The 24,329-nt window shown below is 34.2% G+C and overlaps 1 protein-coding gene across 1 annotated transcript in view; it reads left to right on the top strand.

Moving 5' to 3' along the window:
* Window positions 1-24,329, top strand: part of LOC105623959 (protein turtle-like) — a 247,436-nt gene that overhangs the window by 31,241 nt on the left and 191,866 nt on the right. The gene's annotated exons all lie outside the window — the stretch shown is intronic.

The following is a 24,329-nucleotide window of genomic DNA, read 5'->3' as shown; positions in this document are numbered from 1 at the left end:
CCAATACTGGGCTGATTATAAAATCCTTATTGGTATTTTCAAATCTTTGTTTAGTTAAATTTTGTTTAGATACTTTGTCAAAGCTTTGTTTAGATACTTTGGGAAAATCGAAATTCTTTCCATGTAATTAACTGGCTATTATCCTTCAAAGAATTATAATCAAATTTCTAACCAGCTTTATCTGAGTTAGATATTAATAAATAACTAATATTATAACTGAAAATGAGAATCACTTTTGCACCGACGTTTTCAATATTTTTTATTTGATATTTGTGATGCATATAAATCGAGTTTAATTTTTTTAATGTTATTTCGAAAAAATAAGAGTTTTTATCCTAAAGGATTTTTTTTCAAATGAATATGTGCGATTTTTGCGGAATATATTTGCTTCTGAAAAAACATGTATGCCAAATGGTCGTGACATTATTATTGGATTTTATAGTTACGAGGATTTTATAGCTGCGAGTTGAGAGAGCCGACTCGGGCAAAAACCAGTGGCAGTACTGTAAACAAATTTCTCGGACAGCATGATTGCAGTTGCGTCGCCGTAAATAGCGTTTCTTGCACGACCGCGAATTTCTTTTTGTTGTGACATTATTAAGTTACGCAGAGTGTCACGTTTTGCATAATCGCGGCAGGACCGTCGAGAGCATAGTTTCGTTGCATAAATTTCGACGGACAACAAGAATATTGCACTTTATTTAATTCGGTGTTATTAACATTGTTACTGAAGATGTACGAGTTCGATTTTTCTTACAGTACTTTTCAAAAGTAAACATAATATGAATCGCTTATTTGGAATGCACTTTAAAGATTATAGTTTTCAGACAATCTCGGTGTAATTTTAACACGGTTACAATTTGTAAATTCCTCATGTGCATTTTTATGTTTTTACTTACAGTTAAATATTCATTCCTTTTTACAAGATATAAGATAAAGTTACTGATGAACGCAGCTCGGGACAAGCCGGGGATAGAAAACTGTGATCCTCGAGCGAAAGAGAAATGGCATCCCGTTTGAAGGAGCTGCGGTTTTATCTCAGCGACGATATTTTAGTTTTAACGGTATACAATTGTGGTGTTCTGTGTTGTCGTAAAATGTAGCCGTGGAGGAATCGTCGTAGCAGTAAGCGCCGCGAAAACGGGTTTTCCAAAACCATTCTTCGTCCGCACGGCAACGGATCATTTCCTCGTAGAGGATGCAGAGCTTTAAATTCTCTTTAAAGTCTCAACGTTCGCCGAATGAGCTGCGTTTACTACGAGCGAACGCTCTTTCGCGAATAAAATGATACACTGACCTACTAAAAGCACACGAACTGTGTATGTTCCCGGATAATGTATGATAAAAATATTAAGATTTATAGGTGACGCCGCGCTTAAAAAAATTATGGCGCCCTCCTGTTCGCACAAATCAAAATACGATTATTTATTGCCTCAAATATTAGTTTGCACATGCAATGATTTTTTTTGTACATTTTATGTTAATATAGATGAATATAGATGAATGGAAATTGTGATTTTGCTATCAATTTTAATATTTATTCTTATTGTAACAACATTTCTGTTGGCTAAAAAAAACTTTTTTATGTTTTCCGGATCCACATTATCTTTTTCCTACAAATCCAAATTTATTTTTTTGATGTAGATAAAAAATAATACACAATTTAATAGTGTTTAATAATAATTTTAACAATTAAGCAAAATTTAGAAAATTATTATAACTGATTACAATTAATAGAGCTAATATTGAAAGATTAAATATATAGGTATACATTTAATAAAGTGCAATTTTTATTAAATTACGTCTTCTAAAGACTTCACAAGATATATATTTTTTAATGTTTTTTCGATAATTTAAAATAATAGAAAAGTTTGCAAGTTGCAAAATTATGAGAAATATTCTATGTGCAATAAATTAATAATTTTTATAACAATTTATTATAGTTTAATTGGAAATCAATAATATCAAAGTAGATAAAGTATTTATTTACTATATCATACGTGCCTTTGAATGTGAGCCCTTAAACAAGAAAATTAATTAAATAAAATAATTCTGGAACATATTAGTAATAACAATTAACTAATTCAGCGATAATTAAAACAAATTTAACTAATAATATAACACTAACAGATAATATGATAATACATACAGATAATAGAAGCGAGATAAATTAATCACTAAAATGAAGAAGAATAAGAAATGAAAAGACAGAAAATCGTACATTTAATACTATTTACGCGCAGATTTATTGTGCCTAAATAATATAATTTATATTATTTTCAGTTTTTAATATAGCAACAGCCGCATTCTATATAAAGAAATAATGAATACCTAGATATAAGAGACATGATTCTTATAATAATCATCTTTTAAGCTTATCACATCGAAGAGATAAAATAATTTGTAATGTGCATAAACATGAATTTTGACGGCAGTAATTTCACAATGTGAATAATCATGATTGCAGATAGTGGAAAAATAAATAGCGCAAGCTCCAATTACACGCGTCGGTAGATTATACGGCGTAGTCACGCACTTAGCGTCAGACGCATCAGCTAACGAGAGAACGCCACTTGGCGAGGGCGCTTAACCATGCGGGATACTCGTCGCGAATGCAAACGGGCGTGCCCTCAACCCCCTTAAACGCGAGCAACGTGATATCGCAGCCAGGATGCAGTTTTACTCCGTCGCCCTTCACTTCTCATCCCTTTCGTCCTCGCCGTTTCATTCTCCATCTACAGCATCCTTTGAAACGAACATATCGTGATTGCATTTTCGACGACATACACGAATCCAACGATCCTGCGTTTTACGCAGCGGCACGCGCTTCTTTCCTTTCCATTCAACAAAATTGTTTCTATCTCGTTGCAATCAGTCAGATATAAAATTTAAATTCCGCGGCAGATACTATTAAACCTCAAATATTCTGATAGAACACAGTAGTTAAATAGAATTCAAGTAATATGATTTTGCAGTACGACTATACATCAAATATTTAATCTATGAAAAAGTTTTTTGCTTTTCATTATATTTGATCAAAAAATTATGAATGTCTTGATTTTTGTTAATCCAGAATGGTTAATTACCTGGTTAATTATTCTTCTTTCACATAAAGAATAATCTGGGATATTTTTACACTTCAATTAAAATTATTATTATTAGCAACTTATATATTATTTTTTTATTTATTAATATTTAAGAACATTATAGATATGTTAATTTTCTGAAACAAGTAGAAATAAATATAAAACCAACCAAATAAATATAAAAATAAATATAAACCAAATAAATATTAAATAAATAAATATTAAACGGAACGAGCACATTAAATAGCTCTTGTGACAATATTTCTAAAAAATTAAAATTTTAATTAATATAACGCTTTTTTATTGCGAGCTTTTAATCAAATTGCGTATTTAATAATTTGTAAAGAATAATTATTAAAAAAGAACGAAAATGTATTAAAATGTGTAGTAAAATATCCATAGAAAATAATATTTTACAATTGACATTTTCTTGCCACTGAGGTATAAAAACATATCTCAAGTGGCTATTTCCGAATTAAACAAAATTCATTAAATTCAAATTAGTAAAAAAAATAAAATCAGAAATATTATGTTTCTAAAAAAATTATTAGCACAATATTTTCTGAAACATTTTATTCAAAAGATTATTAAACGTATTATTTTACAAATAAACTTTTTATGGTCTATCATCGATTAAATTAAATTACACTTTTGATTTTTCAGTTTTAAAATGTTCAATTGTAACAAATATTACAAAAGTAATTAAAATGTCATTAGCAAGTTTTAACTATATACGCAAAACTCCTTAGGCATAAATATTCCATTATCTAACGCGTATTACAGTAAAATTACAATATCATTGACAAAATTCGTTCGAAATGCACGATCGCTTTTGTGCACTGAAAATTGCTCGCGTTCGCATATCATAAAAGGCTGATTGTGAGGGGCGATAATTTATGGCTAATTGTTGGATCGAACAATACGTGTTTACGTGCGATATTATAAAGCGACATCGTTACAGCAATAATGCATGTTCCAGACATTATCAATATATGTGTAAATATTTGTTGATGTATGTTTCCTGCTTGGTTACGAAATAACACTCGTTTAATACTTAATGTGCACATATATGAAAAGCTTATAACAACGAGCGATTCTGATCGATTATAGCCTAAAAATTACCCTGCACATGAAAGCTTGTAAGATAATAACGTCACTTCATAAGTCTGTTGGTTGAAAACTTTTCAAACCAACGATATTCTTGTCGAGTTCTTCCCTTAAAATATTCTTCTGTTACCTTACTATGTCAGCGTACAGTCCTAACTTAATCCTTTTTCGATTTACGCTTTTTCGTTGTCCTGCACACGTTGATAAGAATTATTTCAAAAGAGTAAAACGGGATATTTTTTTCCCTGTTAACTTGAGTAGCTTGGCAGAGAAGAATATTTAAGTTAATTTCGAGGTAAAAAAGAAAAACCTTGCGGGACCTCATTGCATTTGCATATGTCGTTTTACCGACCATTTTTCTCCAACCGCAAAGAAGGCGACCCGTCGAATGCAGACTCGGTGTGTACAACACACATCTACCTATGCAAATGTCGCCTACCGCAAACGCAAAGCGGAGTAGTCTCTGGTAAGTACACGACCGTGTGTACTGTATGTTATTGCAGCCCCTATCGGTAGGATCTCCCGCGGAGTTTCTGCGCACGGGCGCGAATTCCGCGTAATTCCTTCTGGCGCTGACTGGATTAATTGTGCGCGAGAGAAACTTGGTGAGTTTCGCGGCAGGCGGCTGCGAATGCTCGAGGCTGTCCCTCTTCCCGTCGAACAGGAAGTGCTGATCGCGCTGACATGCTGATGGGGTAGACACCAGGTGTTAACGCCGCAACTCATGGCGTCATCGCGCCGTTGTGGAAACGATCTCAATTGGTGCTGCGATTACGTCAAGTTTACTATTCTACCGTCAACGAGAAGCGACAACGTTTGTCTTAGGAATTGTTGCATTATTAACATTAATAGAATTGTTTTACTCTTTTGCATCACTAGAATTGAATCTTGCAGAAATGCCTTACTAATACAGAGAAAATTCGTAGGAGAAGAATAAATACAATATAATAATAATTCATAGGTAAAATGATGACTAGAAGTTCTATTTTTATTATTATTACTACTATAATATCAATAATAATAATTATATTTATAGTTATAAAATCAAAAATATATATCGTTGGAACTAAAAGTAACTATAAATTGTAGATAATTTGTAGTAGTTGCAATAATTTCTTTCTCTCAATATAGAAAAGAACAATTTTGCTGAAATATCTGAAGATTTATGTAAATACAGAACTGGAACAAATTTTGTTGAATCATCAAAATAATTATAGGAACATTAACAGTATAAATAATATTGAAATTATCGTAATTAGCTTGATAGTCTAATAAAATTATTTTCAGATTTGTATTTATCTAAACTTCTAGATACTTCAATCATAACTATTTTACATTAATTATTTTATTATGCAATTATAGTCACAAATATTAAATTTTTCTCTCGGTGTATTTATCCAATTTTCTCTTGCAAATTTCTTTCTCGTTAAAAAGGCATTTGTGCGAGATTTAATTCTAGCAATGCAAAAGTTCTTTTCGTGTATACGTGAGAGTATACCCGCTCAAAATTGAAACGAAAACTATCAAGATTTTGGACTTTAATTTTCGAATCTGTTCTATTTATCGTTAAACGCTGTAAAGTCTTTACTGTCAGGATGCGGTCAAAGTCTCGCTTTGAAACATTTCATTGATTAATCAGAGAAAAAATTGTACTAATTACCAATCAAAGAATGCTTCAAAGCATTTATTGTATTACATTAATCGTACCCTTAAGCTCATTTTAAATTAAATTGTTTCGTTAAAATGAAACGTAGGATCGAACATACAAAATGGTGCAAGACAATTACTGCTTGCGAAATCATTCGTTATTACAAGACCATTTCTTCACGAAGAGATTACGAAGAATCGCACATGCGGGTATCGTCGTCTGATATATCGATACTGCTTGCAACGCCAAGTGTCGCCGGTACCGCAATCAGTTAAACGCAACCTCACGCGGAAGCGTTCTCGATCAACGAGTCAATTGTCCTCTGCTTTCTCGTTCCTATTGTGCGGTCAACTTACATAGCATGGACAGATGAATGCGCGTATCTCTCTTTGTGCACGTGTTAGTACACGTGTACGTGTGAACGTGTCGCACGTGGCCGGATGCACGTACCACCGGCTGGAATTATCGCGCTATTGTCCGCGTAGTTATGCGACATAATGGCGGATTTCTCGTTGCGATACGCCCGAATCGGCAAACCATGCTGTTCGTTATTACGCGCAATTTTTACGCATCGTTATCCTCCCTATTGACACTCGTTGGATTAAAATAACTACGCTGACCGACCGGAATAAAATGATGACCACGCGAAACAAAGAGGTCATTATCCATGGCTATTCGTGAGGTCGATTGCGACATTAATGACGGTAGATTAAAACTAAGCGGACACCATATTTTCAAATGATAGGAACAATATAGCTAGCGCGTTTTATCAATTAATTTATGAGAACCAATAAATAAGTACTCGCTGTTTTTTAAAACGATTATAAACTTTATTGGAAAGCGATTCAAAGTTATATTTATCTTATACCGTAGTCCCTAGTATCGTTATTTGAACTATAAATTATTGAAATTTGTTGCAAAATATAAGAGCTTATTTAACAAACGCAGAGGAACGTAATTACGGTAAAATATGGTTTATTATATGATTATAATGGTAATTAAAACCGATGCGTGTAAAATCAATTTAATCGATGGGATAATAATTAAAAAAGATGTCTCCTATACAGAGTATGGATATACTATCCGAGATTAATACTGTCCAGTGAGCGAAGAAGTTGTCGATACCGCAGTCTGACCATACTCGTTCCTCGACCACTAGCGGATTCCAATGCCCGCTACTACTGTGGAGCAACCGCATCGAGTGAACCAAGTCTACGAACACCAGTGTGCGACATAGATTTTGCCATAACCGAGATGGGAATAGATACGACCAAAGTGTAATCGTATAAGCTTCTCCTAACCGTGAAAGTTAAGGAACTCTAAATTGATTACACGCTACAATGTCAGTAGAAATGTAATGAAAATCATAACTCGTGTCGTCCCGAGCACGAAATAATTTACCGAATGCTCGTGATGTAAAATGAAAAGAAATGAGGGAAGAATATACAGGAAAATTTGTGTTAAATCTAACATATTTGACGTGCCTCAAAATTTTTGTGTTGATTTAACATAAAACGATTACATCAGAGAGTAACATAAATATTATGTAAAAAATTAACATAAAATATAACACTGAGTTTATATGCACAACAAATCGTGAAAGTATATTTTTTTAATAAAATTATTATTTATAATATGTTAAATTAATTAGCATTAATATATTCTATTCCATTTATACTGGAAAAATAATTTAGTTCTTTCAGCAACTATTTAGTTGAGGTATTTTTTAACAGCAACCAAATATTTCGTTTAAATAACTAAAAATTTAGTTGCTTTTGCAAAATATTTTCTCTGTTATTAAATAACAAAAATTTTGTGTATATCATTAAACAATTCAGTTCACGTAAAATTACAGTTTTATTCGGTATATTTCAACTAAATTTCTGTTGTTACAGTAAAATTTTGATTTATAGAACAAAATTTTTTCTAGTTTATCTTAGAATTTACTTAGTATTTAAAATACATTATTTTATAATATATTTTATAATATATGTATTTTAAGTAATGATACAATTATTTATATACTTATTCATAAAGTGTATTATTTTATATTTGAGAAATGTTGAGTATCGATTTAATACAAAATGTGCAAATAAATCACATTATGTTAAATTAATACTTGAATGAGTTAAAAATTTAACACCAAAATTTTCACGAAAATTGACAATATAAAATTTATTTTTACTACTTAGAGATATTCGTGAAATTTAGAATCAATCAGAAATTTTAGATATTTATTGATATATTTTGCATATTAATAGGTATTCGAAGAGTAAAACAGAAGCAATGAAACATAAACTGATTATTTCCATATAGCTAAATTAACTCGGTCGACCGTAAAATCGGTCTTTGAAAGACGTACCGTTAAATCTAATACTAATTAGGTGTGAAACGCAGCAGCAACGATAGGAATGTCATAGTTTGCATATAGATATGCGTATGCATATAGAGAAATCAATAGATCCAACAAAGCAGCGAGTTACCGCCGATCGCAATTTCATTCGACGAAAATCTGTTAGCCGAAATTGCTACAAAGACACCCGTAATGGGTGCAACCACGTTATTGAAGTCCTGCGGGTGGACGGGTGGGTGTCAATCCGGTCCGGTCCAGGTATTTAGTCATCATTGCGGTTCCGACCTCATTCGACTCGCGCGACTGTCGAACGGCAGAGATTCGGCGATAACTGAGAGCGTCGGTCGTAGGAACATCGAAATCGTTCGTCCTGATGATTCACCGTAACTATCGGCAGATGGATATGGCGACCAGTTGACTATTCGTCGGTCGACGACCTCGTTTACAGCCGCGGCCGCGATATCGTTGCGGTTTCTATCGGCCACGAGCGCGTTTCCTACATCTAATAAATGATGTCAATCCCAGGGTATAGTCGATACTATGCTGGGTGCGGCGCGCTCGATAAATCATATGACCGCCCGTTCACGATCGTATCAAGTATTTGCAATTTGCGATATCATAACCCTCCCTCCTCCGTCTGGCCGTTTAGTATGAAATTAATTCCCTACCCCCTAGACTACAAATGATCATGTAATGACCTATTTACCCGCACTCGCGGAACGGATCGCGTGCCACGCCGTCGGTCTTTCGTTCGCGCATTTGCCGATGCATCCTGGAGCGCGTTAAAATCAGACTTACCGTTTTGCGCCCATTAACTTTTCACTTAGTTCATTTAATTGACATCTTGAAAGGCGAACAGTTCTGCTCGACAATCCGGGAGATGGACGATTGATAGTTAAGAGTTTGGAAATGCCGATACAATTGCGAATCGAGAGTCTCGAGTTAAGAGAGTTGAGAGACTCTCTTGAAAAGTTTTCGAGTCGGGAATTTGGAACACGCGAATTTATTATATTTCCATCCAGAATCCTTCCTTTCAAAAGGTATACAGGCATTGCGGGAATTGGCGTACAATCTCTCGCGCTTTCTTTCATCGTAAACCGGCCATAACGACGACGTTTGCATCAGCGATTCTTCAGAAAATGCAATCGACGTTTCGAATACGAGATCGACAGAAGTGGAGGAAAAAAAAATAGACATCGCTCACTCGCTCGCTCGCTCGCTCGCTCGCTGCGCCGTCAAGTTTTTCGCCGCATTTCCCGTCGATAAACGTTAAATGCAACCGGCTTGACGCGCATTACGGAAACGCACGTCAACCCGCCCGAACGTCAAAATCGATTCTTTCGCTCTCGCATAATGCCGCGCTTGTGCATGATCTGACAATACTTCTCCCACTTTTTCCCATTCTCTCCGGCCGTTTGTCATATATATTTTAACACGCACATGCACACTGCCAGCACTGAACGGCTGGCAAGGATTCACATGTTTATTCCAAGTTTTCACCACGAGCGATTTTAACCGCGGCGGGAAAAATAGTGTAGCCGAGTTTTGCGTGAAATCGTTGCTGCGGTATGCGCATCTATGTATGTTTGTATGTCGTGTGTGCACGCGCGGTTTGCACGCGATATTTCACGTGAAACACGAAAACGTGCTGCGGTTCGCCCCAGTTCGAAAGCAAAAGTCACGCATTTCAAGCGCTGATGGTTCTTGGATACGCGGGCACAATAGAATTGCTCTTTTTTGTTCTTTTTTTATTGCTATTTGCAGGATGTTCAACCGAATTTCAAACGCCGCTATTACCGCGGATTAATACAGAGACAGTTCCCTCTTCGCTTTATTTTGCAACTTTGAAATCCGAATTGTAATGTAATTCTGAATTAAACGATGTTACGCGAACATGGCTTCTAAACTCAACAGTTTCAGGAGTAATCGAATTTTAAGAACAAGCTGAACAAGTCTCCAATGTATAAAACACGAAAACAAGATGAGAAAACAAGATAATAAATGTAACTAAAATATTATTTCAGAGAATCAAATATTTATATATTTCATATAGATAATATATTTCTGAATATTTATTTATGAAATTCTTTTAAATCTCACAGAACTGCATAATCGTTAAAAAATACATAAGATCTACAATGACGGATACAAAATTTAGATTTAATTATTGTAAAATCATTTAATATAAAGGTACATTTAATCTTATTTCTATATATTTCGATCTTGAAATTTATCAATTAATATATTAAGAAAATTAAAGCCTCTATTTTTAATGAAACATTAAATTATTGTCGCTGATAATGCTTAATATGATTGTTTTATTAATTATTATTATTTCTTTGTCAATAAATAATTTTAGAAAAAAATATACGATTAACAAACCACTCCACTAAATAATAATAATAGCGTTGTTGAGTGCAACTTAGAATCGGATTATTGAGATAGAGTGAAAAAATTGATACACCGCAAATAGGCGATAAAATTACAAGGCCTAACCAAAAAAATGAAAATTAAATAACAAAAAAAACAAAATTCTACTATGAAAACTACTGAAGATTTTTTTTTTTACGAAACAACGCCGATTTCCATTCGTTTCATTAACCTCTCTCGAAATGTTAAGACTGATGTAAAATTGGTATTCTCGGTTTATTTTTGTCAGCTATCACGTGCCACCGTTACCGAATGACGACCATTCCTCTCGTAACTCGAAACTATTCGTATTGCCTTCGTCATTCTTGGACAATGGCGCGCTCTTTGCATCCCCCATTTTGATTTCCCCGGAGTCATCATCGTTTCTGTTCCCGATAGTGATTACGATTCCTGCCATAATCTTGGATCGCGTTCCGGATAGAATAAAAAGTGATTCTCTGTTATTTTTGTGACAATAAATGAATACCACTTTTCTCTCCAACGTTTTTTTGAAGGTTTCTCCATCTGGCGAACTTTTTTTTTCTCTTCACATCTTTCTTCCTTTTCTCTCTTCTCCCCGTTTGCCTATTTGCAGAAACTTTAACTTTCACGATTTTGAACTCCGATGAATAACTTAATTTCCGATTTTCTAAAAATGCCTTCCTCGGCGTGACTTTAGCAGGGAGTCCTTCGCCGGCACGATGGATGATCAAAGAAGAAGAATGTTTTTGGTGCTCTTTATATCGGATTAAAGACGTTACTTGGGAGTTGTATTTATTCTTCGTCGGTGATCAAAGGAATTCAGGTGGAACTCGCAGAATTTTCATAACTCCATTTATATGATAGGAATAGCTAAAGCAGGTTCATGAACGTTGCATCTTTATTTTAATGCATTCAGAAACGTTTTTATTTACTCATACTTTCTTCTATAAGTAGTTTCTTTCCTTTTCTCAGAATAAATAATAACAGAAAATACTGGAAATCTAATTATATTACTAATAATTTTTTTACTAATTTTTTTTATATATAACGCTATAACATCAAGGAAAACTTGTTATATCAGAGATTATCAATCATAAACATTGATATTTGTCACAGATCGTTTTTAGTGAAAATGTAATGAATTAATTTCTTAGAAAAAATAAATATAAATATTTCTTTAAAATACCTACACTGTAAAAAATAAAATGTTAACTTTAACTTTTAACTTAAAGACGTATAGTCGTCTTTTATAAATTAAAATTAACATTTTATTTTTTACGGTGTGTATTCACATATGCGGTTTAAATTTATAATACTTTTGTTACGGGAAAACATTACATCAAATTATTTTGTATTTTTCTTGTTGTAATAATTAGCAGGACAGTGCATAATTTAAATCGGTAGCCGGATGGCAAAAAACGGTAACATCGTTGCCATAGCAACTGAACGTCGGCTTGGATTCAACGCCGCTTCTTGCGATAAATTTCTCTCCGTGGGTATAAACGCGAGCGCGTAGCTCGCATGCAGATATGAATTTTTCTACCGCGGGTCACATATAGTTTGCAGGTAATTAATTAGCGAATACCATCGCGCACTATTCTCTTACGCACTGCTTGCGCATTTGTCATCTCGCTCTTTCTCTCTTTCGGTTTCGTCTCTCTCGCCCTTATACACTATGTCTCTTGTATTCTACAAAACGGAAACTTTTCTCTCGGTAACTCGTTAATTTGATGTTGCTTTGGAAAGAGAAAGAGACAGAAAGAAAGAGAAAGAAAGAGAAACAGGAGAAGTTTCCGTTTCAGCACTCGTACGTTTCTAGGTGAAATTTTGTGATATGAAATTTCTCTTGACCGATGTCGGCGAAGAATTCTTTTCTCGAGATATAGTAATGAACAAATTGTATCAGCTTTCCGTTAAAAATAAAGAAATCTGGGAAATATCTTTCATCGCGTTTCTAACCGGAAATTATAAGGGCATCAGTATGAATCCAATGTTGCTAAATTTTAACACATAGGCATAGTTAAATTTAATATTTCTTAATATTTCAAGCTATATACAATAATTCATTATAATTTTTTAAATAACTTTTTTAATAAAGAATATCGAAATAAATCGCGCGACTTATTGGCAATTTTCGGCATAGATACTATGATTTTATTTATTATAATTAAAAATTGCATATATAACGTTTTACCTGTGTACTGGATAATGTATAATAAGAGCGAAATTGTTTTTGCAGAAAGAAAATGTCGGAAGAACCGCAAATGTTTTCTTATCAATGAACGTTCTCTGCAAACTTTCACAACGATGTCAGTTTAATTACATTTACATATAAATTACCTTATTGTAGTAGTCTTAGCAGAAAAGCACCGTTAGATAATAATAAACCATTCCTATTTATTTTTACGTGACTTAGCGTTACTTTTTCGTAAAAACTACGATTGAAAAAGCATCATTAAATGTTGTATTGTGAATGTTACAAAATATTTTGATGAACAACAAAAGATATATATATATATATATATATATATATATATATATATATGATATAATATATATTCTGATTCTGATATAATATATATTCTGATTAATTTTCATCAAATTTTTTTCTGAGCTTTAAAAGAACTAATATTTTAACTCTTGATAAGTTACATTTCTAAGACTAATTGAGAAAAAAGAAATTTGTTAAATCTGTATATAATGTCGACATTTTTGCCTTGCGTGTTTTGCTGTGCATGTTTCCTTCGCGCGAAATTTGCAATTTGGAAATGCAGTTTGCCAAGTAATTCGTTTATTTCGTTTATCTTCTTAACTGGGTCTTAACGCAAGTGAGCGCGCCAGTTTAAAAGAAACGTGAGAAATGTAATATAAATGTCCCGCGGGATATGTAATCTTCTTATTGTCAGATTAGCCATCAAATATCACGTTAAGTTTACGAGGTAAATTAAACTCGATTTCTTTACCGTGCGACGTGGAAACTTGGCGTGCCTTGTAAAACTATGATTTTGCATGCAGATACGAGGATTCTTCTTTCAGTTGCAATATTTATTCCCCTTGTTCTTTCTTGCTTATCTTTAGAGTGAAAATACGTATCACTTTTTTCATATTAAATGCACAAAGAACAAAGAAGTGCGAAGAAGAAAACCATGATTCGCAGCAGTTATGAGCAGTAAGTGGAATTATTTAGGCTCTTTGCTTTTACATTCCTTTCTCATCGTTATCATTTTTACTTATCTAATGTATTAAAAAAAATAATAGCGGAAAAAAAGAAGAAATAGATTTATGGAATTACTGCACATACGAGACTCTCTCCTTAATTTTATATTCTCTTTCTATGCTCCTAGCAACTCCGCTGCTTATGAAGTAGGAGGATAATGCACGTCGTACATTCTGGTTGCTGTCTTCCACCTTAATATAATAATTCTGACTCCCATTCGGTGCGTTCCCGGACCGACGTCGTAAATAGACTCACCAATTGTCTGGTGCGATTGCCGCCGCAATCTTAGTTGGAATTCGATTCGAACATCCATTCGGCATTCCCCGACGCGATAGAATTATGTTCCATGTTCGTCGAACATCGTTGTCGCACATACAATTTCTGCACCTGCCTTAGCCTCAATCATAGCGGAAATTTCTTTTTATAACTTTTCACAATTCGTTTCTGCATTTATCATTTGCTTCTCCAATTTCTCGGTCAATTTACGCGAACGTCATTCATCTGACTTTCTTAAAAATATGTTGCATTATTCCGTAGATCTAATAAAAAGAAATAAACGATTGCATATTCCTTTGTTAGTTTGAAGTTGTTACTATCGATTTGGAAAGAGTGAGAAGCTTAAAGCAAATTATTTTCTCTCTCTCTCTCTCACTCTCGCTCTCTCTTTCTCTTTCTCTAAATTATTGAATTATTGAAGAAAGATGCTGATATATTCAATTCTTTTTAAGGAAAAATAGGGCGGTATTCATAATACATTCTTATTTTAAGACCGTCTTAAATAATTATGTCTTAAAATGCTAATGCGGTTCTTTGATTAGTTCATGACATCTTAAGAGTGTACTTAAGACGGTCTTAAATATAAGATCCGACTATGAATACCGGCCATAGATGTTAAAATCAGAGAATGCGCTGTCTGTACCTATATATTATATCTATGAATCTTTTATTATTTTTTATTTTACTAAGAGAATATAGAAAACATTTTAAAATTTAAATTAAATTCATGCTTTTTAGCATCTATTCATCTTAATCGTAAAAAGGTGCAGTGAAAAGAATTTTAAATTGTAAGGAACCGAAAATCGCGCTGCAAAGGGAGGAAGATAGAGAAAGATAAATGTACATCATAATTTATTTATTTCTGAATGAATGAATGAAACGTATATAAACAGTGACATCTTACTTGAACTTACTTAAACAATTGGCACACTTCTCACGAATAAGCAATCCACCTCTAAGACAAACAGCCATCAGACTAAATAATATTCATGAGTGACTATCCTACGCCGAATTAACCCGAATAAGACGGTAAATGTTGACCGTCGAGGAAACTGTCGTACTCTCCATCGTGGTAGCAATGGAAACAGCCAGCGCTAGTCAGACTCATCAAGCGCTCGAGCTATCGCGCCGTTCCCTTCGGAGAGAAATCAATTTTCAATTCACTTGCAACATTATTCGACGTGATTCGACGTGAAATTCAACTGTAGCGAATCGTCGACGTACGATGCTTACTCAACCGTGACTTTCAAGGTATCCCTTTCGACGGGATTCCTTTAAGCAAGAACCGATTTGGCACGACCGATGAGAGCTCAGTTCGCGGATAGTCGATACAGGGCCGATCATCCGTCTTTCGGGATTGCCTGGAACGAGTGCATTGTGAAATTCTCCCGATCATCCTCCATCTTTTCTCACCGCAGCATCAACGGCAGCGACGTGCTCCTTTGTCACCAATACTCTTCTCCAACATCGTTCCCTTCCGTTTCATCCTATCATATCGTTCCCTTTTGTTCCGCGCTAGCTGCGCTCGCAGATTCTTTCATATCGCGGTGAGTTCGCCGTGCAGAAGGAAATTAAATCGACGTTGATGGTGTTTGCTATTTCGCAGTATTGTGAACGAACACCCCCGTTCGTAAATACAGCTCTCCCCGGTCTTTTGAGCGCATCGCGATTGTATAGCGTCTCCATGGTAATTACAATGTTTCGTGTTTAGTTCAGTGAAATAAACTACTGCCTTAGGGCTAAAGGTATAAAGCTCACAAATTGACATAAATGCTGTATATCTAACGAAAACTAAATTAAAAAATAGTTTTATTGAAAAATAATATTTATTTTTATAACGATTTTAATACTTTGTCAGTTTTTCCTTGGATTTTATTGTCACTTTTTTTCTAAAAAATACAATAAAGTGAGGATATTTTATATCTGTGCCTAAGGCTGCAGTAAAATAATATTTTTGTTTTTACAAACAGATGCTTTTCATAACAATTGCCAAATTTGCGAATTGTTTCTGAATTTAGAAACGATTTCTTCTTGACAAATATATTTAATCGGACAATTGAATATCTGTTAAATCGATCGTTTTGATTTCTGGAAGGCTATATAAATCTCCGGAATATTTACACTGAATATATATTTACATGCATTGGATTTATTTTATGGGCATAGAATCCGTTCACAGGTTGTCGAGATGTGATTGCATAAAGTGCGAATACAAGGGACTCCACCCTTTCAGCGCGATCGATCGTTCGTTCGGCTTTCGAGCGAACTTTTCCAGCGATCGCGATCGGAGGACAATCGAAAGCTATTGGAAACCAAACCGATTCTCGATGTTCTGCTCGAATATCAGCTGACGCGGTATCTGGTGCCTGCGCGTTACGATTTAATGCGCAGACTGGAGGCATAACGGGGAACATCGTGAAACGGCCGCCATTTGCGGCTGTGTAATCGGATATTATATTCGTCGATCGGATTTGATATCTCTGTCCCATTATGCCGCGGCATGAATTCCATTTGGAAGAATAATGACAGAACGCAGTGATATTTGAATAGAGGGATAACTGTGGCGACAGGTCGACACTGCTACGAAAGGTTTGGTCGGTAAAGTGCGAGGACTGTGGCAGAGATATGGCGAAATTGAAAACGGAAAAGGGTTGAAAACGCACGGAATCTTTCTATAGGTATTTTGAGACTAAAATCGGTGGATATAAAGAATCGCGTGATGATATCGCGTCTGAAAATATTCAAGTTTGATTGAAGTCGTTGTGTTGAGATCGGCAAAGCTCGCTTTGTAACTAAATGTCACCAATCACGTCCGATGTGGATATGCCGTGGGCAGAACGTAACGTTACAAAGCTGTTCTTTTTCACAAAAAATTTATTGTTTTGTTTCAATAAATGGTAGAGCGATATATGTTCGCTGATATTATAGATATTATATTAGATATTATATTGATCTAGATATTATATTGATCAAAATAGATTAATGAATAAGCTTTAGAAACTGAAATTTCGAAATGCATCATAATGCATAATAATTCACTAATATAGAAATAATATAATTTTAAATGTTAAAATTTCACTAATAAGAGTTAGGGAAGCACATAAAATACATCTTTATATGCTTTTATAAAAGGAAAATATTTAATAACGAAAGCTGAAATAGATTTTTTTATATACTCCTGGAAAGAATAGTCTTCTTGAAAAATCTAAAAAATTCAGCTAGATATAAATCTGAAAATAATTTTGTTGAAATTATTGAACTAATTATGTTGATCGTTTAAACTGATTCTTAGAATGTTAAAATTCTATGTAGCATCATGCTAGTTTCCTACATAATTATTCTGAAGGTCGAGCAAAATTATTTTCAGATTTGTATCGATCTAAATTTGTATATATCTCAACAAAATTATTCCTTATACAAATATATTTCTAACATATAATTCCGTAATTAATTTTCATTATTTAGATTTTCATGGCAATGATTTTTAACAGCACTTTTCTAGTTAACGATGAAGTGCGATCGCATTATCAAATGACTTAAATAGTTTCCACGATCCCCCCCTGAGATTGCTTGGTACATATTTTATCGTGGATTTATCGAGGGATTTATTTAATGCTTCATCCCGCGCGGTGTAATCTGCATAAGAGAAACCTGCGGCCGTGGCAATGCTCGTCTCCGACTTGCACATCCGCCGCAATTAAAAATCATTTTATCATCGTCGTCCGGGCTTCCGCGGCTAATGCGAAACGTAACGAGGTTCCCGAGAAAATCACATTTCTTTCGAATGAAAACACGCACAAGCATAGATTTCATGAACAACAAAGGAAATCGGCAAGATGATCTCGTTTTATTCTAATGTCGCTGTCGTTTCGCGATATATTAATTCTCCAGGTTTTTATTTAGGTATCTTTCGAATGGTAAAATAGTGAATAAAATTGACATATTATTACACAGCAAAGCGAATGGAATAATAGCGCGTGAAAAATAAGATTTATATAGAGATCAAAAAATTTTATAAAGGCAAGAGCGTAAATATAGAATTTTAATATAAAAATAGTACTCATATAATTTTTAAAAGTTGCAAAATGCAAAAGAAATTAATGATTTAATCAAATTCTTATTTACGAAAAATATATCAAAAGATACATTAAAAGATTCATCTAAATTTCAGAAAAAATTTGATTTAATTATATTTTAATTTGATATATATTTCTTATTAAGTTAAATTTAACTATCGAGTTTTCTTTTCAAATTTAGATAAATCTTTAATAAAAATATAATTTAAAAAAACGATCATGAAGAATGTATATTTTCTGAGTTCATTCACATCTTTCGAAAAATGATCATTCGTAATATTTGCCCTAAATCTGATAGGAATTTAAGGATATGCATACTCCTACATTAAAAATAATTTTATCATCGTCATCGCCGTGACAGCGCAGCGCGCAACGAAATTAGTGAGGAAAAATCATATTTTCTTGTCAGTAAAAGGGGTATGAGATCAATATCGAAGTGAGCTATAGAAGGGCTAAGACGAAAGCTGCGAAGAATGGTCAGCGAAGGAAGGTAACGGAAGGAAGAATCTGCGAAGAAAAGGGAAGGGAACGTGCTGTCGTAGTGGCGATGCCGTCTGCAATTACAATGCCTTAATTTTATGCGCAAAGTTAAGCTCCTTTTAAGAGTCCCGAGAGTGGTTAAGTCCCCCTTACGACTCACCCTCCACCGCGCAACATTCGTTTCACCAACGCCGCCTGTATTCATGGAAGGACCTTCTTTTAGACCGGTGGTGCCGGCGCAGCTTTCGGGCAAGACCCAGCGATTATTTTAATTTGTTTAGGGGCCATCTGCCACCTTCATTCCATTTTCTATCTGCCTTTTTATTCTATCTTAGTTCTTTTTTTTCTTTGCTTTCGATCCTTCTTACCACTCGTCCTCATTTACAGATTAAAGTTCCGCTATCTAATCTTACCAAGTGATAGCTAAAATTAGTTGTATTATTACAATGCCTATGTAAAAGATGATGATGATAAAATAGAGGTCATATTAAAATTAAATAAAATATTAAACATTGATATTATTTTATCAAATATATAAAGTTTTAACAGATGTTAAAATTGTACGAGTAGGTCCTAAAAAAATTTTAGTAGCGTTTCTCTAATTATGATATTCATTACGAATTTATATTTTTCTTTTAGTAAAAAACGATGCCTTGATATACATATAGAAAAAGGATTTTTTAAAACTGGTCATTTTAATTTTAATATTTTTTACATGTTAAAATTACTTATTTTTTGAAAAATTAAAATAGAAATTAAAAATGTCACTTACATTTTACAAAATGTAACAAATATATTATAAACAAAATATGTGTATATAAAACCATTTGGCATCTTTAGGATTTTTATATTAATTTCTAGGAATAATTAATATTTTAACAGCGAGTGCAATAAAATAATTAATACATAACTATATGGAAAAAGGTTTCCATTGAAGCGCGATAGACGTCCTCTAATAGAATTCATAATATAGTTTTGTGACAATCTAGACATGTGAAAAAATTTTCCGTCAAAACGCGTGACAGAATTTACACAATCGTGACGTGTTTTATTGCTTGCAATTGCTATTTCCGACGGCACTAATGAATCGTTGACAGTATTAATTAAAATTTCACCGAATGATAATTATTTGAAAAATACCTGTGACACGTTCTGAAACGCGACAACATTCCGAGAATTACAATCATAATTATTTATATATTAATTTTCATTAATCAGTAAAATTTCCGCGACATATTAATTTATACACATACATTTCTCGCTTAAAAAGTGCATTCTCCGCTTTACAACACTATACGATTTATAATTGTATATTTACACACATACATTTACACATATATTTTATATGTAATAAATCCGTGCAGATTGTAACATTTTTCTTCAACTTTTCATTTCGCATGATAAATTTGTTCGTCAAATAAATTTCGTTTTTATCGAATGTCACGTTATACATTGTTTCCTGTAATTTTATCTCTTTAAATGCATAGTTTATAATTTATTTCTGCTTTTACGTATTGAAATATAAACGTATATTTATATACATTTTATGAGTTGAAAAAACTTTAACGGAATAAAATGTATAAATGAATTATTATTATTATTATTATTATTATCTCGTAAAACGTTTGGCATTTCGTATTTGTAGAATTATAAAGTGATAGCCAATAAAATAAAATTTAATTAATATAAACTTTAATATAAACAACACTCTTTAAAAATTAAATTTGTTTAATCGTGGAAAATGAAATTATTAACTTAAACAATATATGCGAAATCTGTATGTACGCGAAGTCTGTAATTTTTATTCGCAAATTCATATATATCTAATTTTATATAAAATTTTATATAAAATAATTTTCAGATCTGAAACAATTCGTAACAATTTTTTCAAATTGAATACGTATACTAGATATAATATTATTGTACAAGATACAAATATAAATATACACACAAGATATAATAATTATTAAAAATACAAACTTTTTACAAAAGTAATATTATGCATAGGTAGAGCATAACGTTTTAATCAGAGCGAAATGATTGGATACAGCTGTATGTGGTGCCACGCTTTTCAACGTCGTTCCACTAGCAGCGTTCGCCTTCATGCTTAATTATCCACACGACACAACGTGGCCGACTTTTGCAAATAAAATTTTCCGCGAGGGATTTACTCGCTCGGCCTCGGAGAGCAGCCGTCCATTGCAATTAGACCTTTTTGCCGTCGACGTGTGTTCGCGGACCCTTTAAATTTCACGTAGACTGCGTAAATCACAAAGGTTAGCTCGACAGGCGGGTTAACGCTATGAGCCGCACCGTGTCGCGCTGTTAAATTTGCGGGTTGCTTCCGCTCGAGTCATCGTGCTCATTAAAAACCGATTTCCAATTTGTCTTAGCAACTGTGAGGATTTCAGTGACAGCAATCCCGAAACTTGGGTGTCGTTCTCGACGCTGCGGGCGCGATCGACGGCGCGAGCTTGGGTCTTATTGTGCCAACTTCGCCCGTCTCAACTCCGTTGCTCGATTAGACTTACGAACTTACATTCAAGCATCCTCGATAATAATTGAAGGCACGTACAAGAAGCAGGATGCACCTGTGTCATAAGTTGACTCTAAGGAGTAACAGACAATTCTTGGTGTTGATGAATAAGAAAAGATATTTTGTATACATAATAAGCGGAAGCGAGCACGTTTGGAGAAACAATTTGGAGACGCATTCCTATATATTTGAAAGTGCTGAGAATCGGCATTCTCTACATTTCTGAAACATTCTGAAATTTATGCGGTACTCTTTTACGACAAAAGAATAGAGCACGGCGGATTTTAAATAAATTGGAGAGATAAATTAGATTATACACCACGGTATCTCCGTATTTGTAGATTACCCGTTAGATCATAACGAACAATATAGCGCGCGCGCACGGGGTTGCCTCTTCTTTCAGCAAGACCTAATACCGTCTCCGGAAAGCTCTGACCTGGGAAGTAAAGGGTTATCTGACTCTCTCGGTCGAGTGCACTTCTCTCAGTCTGTATTGGATCTTCTTGAGCCCGGGCGATTTCGAGAGGGATAGGCGAAGAGCTTCACCTCTCGCAGGGTTCTCCTCGACTATGACGAATTGCGAAAGTTTGGTGAAAAATTGGCCGAAGCCAGATAAGAGTGGCCGGGGGTGTATAATGCGTCGTACTTTGGTCGTTCGTTCTTCCATTTACTTTCATCTTGTTAGCCAACTTAACCCGCATTATTTAGCTCACTCTCGGTCTGTTCCTCCGTTTGTTCTTCTTTATTTTTTTTCCCGAGCCGCGCAAGGAAAAGATTTTAAAATAACTCTGTGTCCCGAGGAGTAAAGTTTCTGTCGAGCTGACAAATGCGAGTATCGTGCGGTGGACGGCGTCGCGAACTACGCGACTTGGCGCCGCGATTTGCGACACGCGAAACTGTGGTATTTAACTCCGTGAACGGACATATTTCGCGGTGGTAATCCCGTGATTTGTATGCACGGCCCGAGGACACTCCGCGAAGCTCGCCGAGCACAGACGAGATATATCAGTTGCAAACAGACTTCTCACTGTAAATGCAACGTGCAATGGACTCACGATAAGAACTCACTTTGAAATCTTTTGCGTTATATTAAATCAGCGGCATAAATTCTTTTCTGTATTACTTATACGCTTTTCTTATGAAGTTGGGTATGCTTAATTCTACAATTAATATATGAGATATAGGTCAATCTGTTTCTTTTTTTTTTTTTCAATTCCGCGTTTTTTCACTGCTCTGGATTAAGAATGTTATTTGAGATTTAATAAAAACTTGTAAGCCAATTTTGAGACCACAGGGTGACAAAAAAAATTTAATCACAAAGTTTTGTGTCTATCAAATCTTTTGTAATGTATATTTATGTAAACAAGCTTTGAACTATCAGAGTTATATCTTATTAATTATCTTATTAATTATCTTATTAATTAAATATAAAAAATAATAATCAATTTCAAAAATAGTCACTTTTAACTTTGATCTAAGCGCTTCAGAAACGCATTCATGGCCGTGCATCTTTTTATAGATAAACTTTTCCAGACAATTAAAGAGTGGCCCTTAGTTCCCTAACTGACAAAAGCTTTTGATGCAAAATCTTTACATTTAATAAGATGTAATTAACATTAGTGTTTATTTTTTTGTTACATATATTATCTAGATAGCAAGCTGATGATATTTCTCGTTATTTTAATGTCAAAATGACATTAAATTTAATATTGGGAGTACAAATTAGTTCGGTCCGTTTCCCTAAAGATATCCAGCTGTTATGAATGGTTCTTAGTGACAGCTGATTTTGGCGGTTTCAAAGAGGTTAAACATTTGCTAATAATAGTTCAGTTTATATCGCTTTAAGTTTCATACAAAAACCTTGATTTTTACTGTGTTTGAAATGTCGAATTTTGTGTTAACCAAGCAGCATTTGGGAGGTTTTGATTTTCTGCTTTAATTGGAAAAAAAATGCGGCTGAAGCCCATTGAATGCTTGTCGAAGTTTATGGTGACATTGCTCCAACTGATAAATCATGTAGGGAATGATTTCGACGTTTCAAGGAAAATTCAGCGTTGAAGACAAGCAGTTGAAGACAAGTCTCGCTCTGGACAGCCAAAAAAATTCGAAGACAAAGAATTAGAAGCATTACTCGAAGAAGATCAGAGTCAAAGCAAAAGGAGCTTGCAGAATCATTGGGGGTAACTCAACAAGCCGTTTCTGTACAATTGAGAGCCATGGGAATGATTCAACACAAAGAAATTGGATGCCTTATGAACTGAAACCGAGAGACGTTGAAAGGCGATTTTTCACTTGCGAACAGCTGATTCAAAAACAACAGAGAAAAGGTTTTTTGCATCGGATTGTGACTGGAGATGAGAAATATTCTACAACAACCCCAAGAAGAAAAAATACTACGCTAAGCTCGGTCAATCATTGCCATCGACCTCAACATCAACATCACGGCCGAACATTCATGGTTCGAAGATCATGCTCTGTATCTGATGGGACCAAAAGAGTCTTGTTTACTATGAGCTGCTGAAACCTGGCGATTCTATTACCGGCGATCGGTATCGGTTACAATTAATTCGTTTGAGCTGTACATTGCGAGAAAAACGGCCGGAATACGAGCAAAGACATGATAAAGTTATTCTTCTTCATGACAACGCTCATGTCGCTAAAGTCATAAAAAAATATTTGGAAACGCTCAAATGGGATGTTTTACCGCACCCGCCGTATTCTCCGGACATTGCTCCTTCTGATTACTGGTTGTTCCGAAGGATGTAGCAAGTCACCGGTTCACTTCTTTCGCAGAAATTGAAAATTGGCTCTAAAATTGGATCGCCTCCAAAGAAGAGTCATTTTTTCGAGATGGAATTCAAAAATTGCCTGAGAGATGGGAAAAAGTAGTAGGCAGCAATGGACAATACTTTGATTTGTTCATTCATTTTGTTTTGAAATAAATGCACAAAAAAACGGACCGAACTAATTTGTACTCCCAATAATATTAAATTAATGACATTAAAGTTAAAATGATAAATCAGCTTTGATTAGCGAGATTACAGAGATATTACAGAGTGACAAAAAATTTTGTGTGTTTATCAAATCATTATCCATATAGCAAGCTGACATTATTTGTCATTATTTCAAAACGACATTAAATTTAATGATATTAAAAAG

Source organism: Atta cephalotes (genome assembly GCF_000143395.1).
Source record: "Atta cephalotes unplaced genomic scaffold scaffold00068, whole genome shotgun sequence".
In the NCBI taxonomy this organism is placed as follows: domain Eukaryota; kingdom Metazoa; phylum Arthropoda; class Insecta; order Hymenoptera; family Formicidae; genus Atta; species Atta cephalotes.
This window is presented reverse-complemented; position numbering and strand designations above follow the sequence as displayed.